Here is a 5,145-nt window from a genome sequence, read left to right on the forward strand (position 1 = left end):
CCAATAGTCAGGTCCAACTGAGGTCAGCTCTTGTTCTGAGTCACAGCTGACATATGAAGGCGGTGAAAAAGAATAAGCGTGTACTCGATGCTTTGGATATCCATGAATTTGTTGAGATTTGTGATTCCAGGATAAGCCTTGGGTGTTTTTTTCCCAGTACCAACAACATGCTGTGGAGGTTCCTATAAATGTATGCTCCCTGGTAGCCTCCAAATCAAGTTCTGAATTAGCTTTCTACCACTAAATGAATTAAATAAGTTAATTTAATTTGTCTTCATATCATCCTATATGATGAATCTGATATTTCCAGAGATTACACTTGTGGGACTGCCTGCCTGGTTATTTTCCCTGTATCTGTGATATATATGCTGATTATGCTGGGATGATGAATTGGGCTTGAAAGGTTCTTTCAGCATCTCAGCCAAATCTTAGGAAACATTAAGTCCAGCATAGCAACTGACGTTACATAAAGCTTTTTATAGTTTTTATAGCAGCAGGTAGCTTGAGGAAATTACAGCAAATATTTATGCCGTTTGCTGCTGGGCTCTGTTCTGATCGTGGCTCTGTGAATTTTCTGAGTTTAGACATGAGAATATCACTTTTGAGGTCTGTTTTCTATATCTTTTAAAAATTCTTCCCAGCATGCAACAAGAGTTGCTGAGCAGATTATGAAGAGCCAAGGGAGAGCTGAGGTTGCTGAAAAGGCAGCTCTGCAATTGAAAAGCTTGAATCACTGAGATGTCTGGATTTTCAGCAGTCTATTCTGGAGATATAGCAGTGAGGGATATAATATGTGGAAGCAGGGCCAGAAGGAACAGAAACTGGCAACGGCATCAAAAGCTCACTGCCTGGAAAGAAACTGTGCTGTAGTGAAGCACTGGCTTTGGTTACCTGTTTTGGGAGAAGGGGAAGAAAGAGGGAAAGCTGAACATGATTCACTTGCCACCTTAGCTGGAAATGAAATGTGCTGCAATGTCTAGGACACGGCAACAAGGTGAGGGCTGGGGAGCATCAGCACCGAGTGTGGACTGGGGACCTGGCTGCTACCTTGTCCCAGCAGTAAAATATCCCAGCAATAAAATGCCTCTGAAGGGGAAATCTTTGGGTTGTGATCAACTGTGTGTGCATGCCTGAGAAGTGCCTGACCCTAATGGCTGTTCTGCTGATTAACCAAGTCACTGTTTGTCCCTTAGGGGTGAGACGCAGTCCCTCAGAGATGGCAGAGGGTGATGTTGATGTTGCCAATTGCTGTGGTCCTTACTACATAAACAACCTCACTTATTCAGAGGAAGATTTTGACAAACTGGTGAACCTAAGCTACTACAACGTCCAGAATAACAAAGACTTGATTCTCCAGGCCTTGCGTGCAGCAGTGGAGCGGAAAAAGCAACAAAAGAAACAGCAACCACTGCATAAACCACCACCTGCTGGGGATGATGGCATGGGTGTGCCCAACAGAGATACATCCCAGCATCTGCCCAGCTGCTCAGCAGAAGGGAAAATGAAATAAAACATCCATAAGCACTGCTAATGGAAAAAAAATAAATAAATAAAAAGAAGAAGAAATAAATAAATAAAGAAGAAAGGAATTTGCCTAGAATTTGCCTAGGTAGTTAAAAGCCAAAGACTGCTGAAAATACTTTGTTTGTCATCGGAAGTGCTGCAGCCTGTCTGTCAGTGAAGGGCATAAACACACAAAGCCGAGCTCTTCCTTAATGAATTAATGTGCTTCCCTTGCTGACAAGCCCCAGAGCAGGGCTGGGTGCAAGGTGCTGTTCTCCTGCTTGCAGAAGTGACCCTTCAGGCCAAGGCTGCATTCTATGGACATGAGGGCATGTGGAAGATGACAGTAGCTGCTGGTGTTCTACCTGCACTGTAATAAGAGAGGGGTGCAAGTCCTGAACTGCAACAAAGTCCGTTGTTTCTAAATGAAAACCTATTTGGGAGCTAAGGATTCTTTATATGAATGTAAATAAACATTAAACTTTATATAAGAAAACACTTTTTTTCAAGTCAGAGTAATAGGAAATAAATATTTTTTTTGCAGCAAATATGTTATAGAAATTTCTTCTGGGAGCCTCTTCCTCCACTAGCAAGCCAACTTAAACATGAGATGCAGACTTACTTCATAGCTTCTAAGAATGTACTGAGGAAGCAATGCCACTTGCTCCAGACCTGGGTGTGAAGTGACCTGGGTGCCTGACACCATTTAAAATTCCATTTAAGGCTCTGCTCTATGAGAACTGATTTACACTGATTTATTTAGTTAAATCACATTTAAGTGATAGTGTTACATGTTGAAGGCTTTTACAACTTCAAAGATTTTTGAGACTATTACCTTTGAAAAGAAAGGAGAAACAGAGACGCAGCAGCTCTAAAACTTAATGCCGCTCATTTGAATGTGACTTTTTAACCTGTTGCCAAGTAGTCCAGCAGAAGTTAGCTTCTCTCATATGAGCAGTCCATTTTCCTGAAGCAGATACAGCAGGTTCCATAGCACTTGGATAAAGTGCTTCATGGGAGCCTCATTGGAACTTTGTGAAATGCTGGGTGCCACCGTTGGAATTGAGAATCAGGCTCTCCTGAAGTGTAAAGAAGTACGTTCTTCTGTGTGGGCAATCTGGGAGATTAAAGTTATCTGCAGAAGAAAACACTAGCTGTTTATAAGACTCATTTATAATATACAGGAGTAGATTAGAGAGGAATATATAGAAGGCGACGTGAGAGAGAAGAGTGGTTCATTTCATTACTGATTGAAACAGAGTAAAGCATCTCTGATGCTTAGTCTGGAGAAGAGGATGCTCAGAGAAAACTTTATCACTCTCTACAACTGCTTGAAGGGAGGTTGTGGTAAGGAGGTGAATGGCCTCTTCTCCCAGATAACAGTGACAGAATGAGAGGGAATGGCTCTAAGTTGCACCAGGGGAGGTTTAGGTTGGATATTAGGAAGAATTTCTTTTCAGAAAGAGAAGTTGAGGCATCAGAATAGGCTGTCCATGGAGGTGGTGGAGCCACTGTCCCTGGAGGAGTTCAAGAACCATGTGCATGTGGCTCTGAGGTCAGTGGACATGGTGGAGGTGGGTTGATGGTTGGACTAGATGATCTTAATGATTCCGATTCTGTGATGGCTGGATGAGAGATATGAGTTTCTAATTGCTGAAGCACTGTACTGCTTCGTGTTCAACACTGAACTTAGTTCAAGTGCTGTGGTCTGACAGGTGGAACCCCAGTCTTTGATTATTCTATTTCTAAAGTAAGTTTAGCTTCTATTCATTGTTACTGACATATATCCACAGGTCTGCAGACTCTCGGTATGTTTCCTACAGGCTTCTCTGCTCATCAGTTCTCCTGTAGTATGTTTCAGCAAGAGACTGTGGGCCAGAAATGGAAGTCTTACAAATCCCTTTGCTGTTAAGGTCAGGGGTCTCTTCCCAGATGAAACACAGGGATGTAAACCTGTTTACCACTGAGATCATCATGTACTCACCTCCTGGAGCATGCTACGGAGTCCGCACAGCCTCTGTATGCTGATGGTTACATCCCATGGAAAGCAGAGTGTGTGCTGGTGCTCCTCTCAGTACAGGGCTGGATGCAGCCAGAGGGCAAATCCAGACCTGGGAATCTGGAAGCTCTCCCAGTTACCCACATATGGCTGGAGCTTTATTGTCTGAAGGGCAAACTGTCCTGCTGACAGCAGGAAGCATGCAGGCAGGAAGTCTGAAGACAAGCAGAGCTAGGTGTGTGAAAGCAAGCACTGCCCTGCCCTTCCTGCTGCCTTCCAGCCGCCACGAAGGGGTCATGGACAACAATGGGCACTTTACCCCACTTCACAAAGCACGGAGTGGGACTGAAATAATAATTCACAGCTCTGAGTTCCCTGTTCAGCAAGAACATAGGGGAGAATGACAAGAACTGGCCAAAGAGGTGGAACAGCTTCCACAGAAGAGGCAAAGAGATAAGGCATCTGCAACTGAAGGAAGGGACGACTGGAGTGAAATGCAAGGAATAGCAAGCACTGCAAAATCTGCACTGAGCCACCAGCCACAGGGGCAGCAGACAGCCCGAGGAAGCACTACAATTCCCTTGCCCTCTTTGATGCTCTCTTGCCTGAGTGCTGGCTGCTATCAAAGACCAGAAGGCAAGAAGCCTGACCCCACACTCAGATGTTTTTGCAGATGATAAATAATCAGGAGCATTCCAAATTTGTAAGAGCATTTCACGGAATGAGGAAGCCAAGCAACGGGGCCCTTCTTGAAGTGGCATAAAATGTTTAGACTCAGCATGGAAATTGCAACAAAAGGGTTGCAAAACATGTGTGCAGCCCTAAATAAAACATGAAGCAAGGAAGCGAGGCTGAGCGCTGGTACTACACAAGGAGGGTGGCAGGGAAAGGGCACAGCTCAACCTGCTGATGTGCTTGGGAAGGAGAGGGGGCAGAGGGAGAGTAACAGTAATGGTGAAGTGAGAAAGAAGGAAGGTAAATAGCTAAATCTGTGGGTCAGTGGGCTCAGTAGAGTGATGGGCCTGCCAAAAGGGATTTAGATTATAGGGATATTGCAGAACAATGATGTCAGATTGCAACACAAAGGAAGAACTTCAAACATTCTGTTTAAACACAGATTCAGAAGAAAATCCACACTTATTTATTTATTTATTTATTACTGGATAGAGAGAAGAAAGTATTTGTTTTATGGATGTCCTCATTGTCTCGGCGTATTTATTGTATTCTGTTAAAATCTATTCTAAAATGAGTGGAAAAGATGATCCTCTAGGCTGGCTGAACGTGCTGCCGCGACCTACGGTTAAACCGCGCGGCTGAAGACGAATGCCATCGGGGGAATTTCCTCCACGTTTAGGACAGCTCCTAATGCGGCAGCGGAGCGGCGGCGCTCGGTGACACACGGAGCCGTCAGCAGAGAAACACGAGAGGCATCCGGGCGGCTGAGCTGCCAGAGGAGCCGCCGGGTTTCAGTGCGAGGGGCCCCAGCATCAGCTCCACAGCCGAAAAAAACTTGTATTTGCTGGGAAGGCTCTGGTCGGGTCGTGTTGGAGGCTGCAGCCATCCCCCGCCCCGGGCGCTCCCGGCCCTTGGCGCCGCCTCCCCACCGGGCAGGGCCGTATCGGGGGAGGGACGAGCGGAGCAGA

At 45.4% G+C, this 5,145-nt stretch overlaps 1 pseudogene; it reads left to right on the top strand.

The window, feature by feature from the left end:
* Window positions 1-1,510, top strand: part of LOC140252682 (cytosolic phospholipase A2 epsilon-like) — a 37,640-nt pseudogene extending 36,130 nt beyond the window's left edge.
* The last annotated feature ends 3,635 nt before the right edge of the window (window positions 1,511-5,145 follow it).

This window comes from Excalfactoria chinensis, chromosome 5 (genome assembly GCF_039878825.1).
Source record: "Excalfactoria chinensis isolate bCotChi1 chromosome 5, bCotChi1.hap2, whole genome shotgun sequence".
Taxonomy (NCBI): domain Eukaryota; kingdom Metazoa; phylum Chordata; class Aves; order Galliformes; family Phasianidae; genus Excalfactoria; species Excalfactoria chinensis.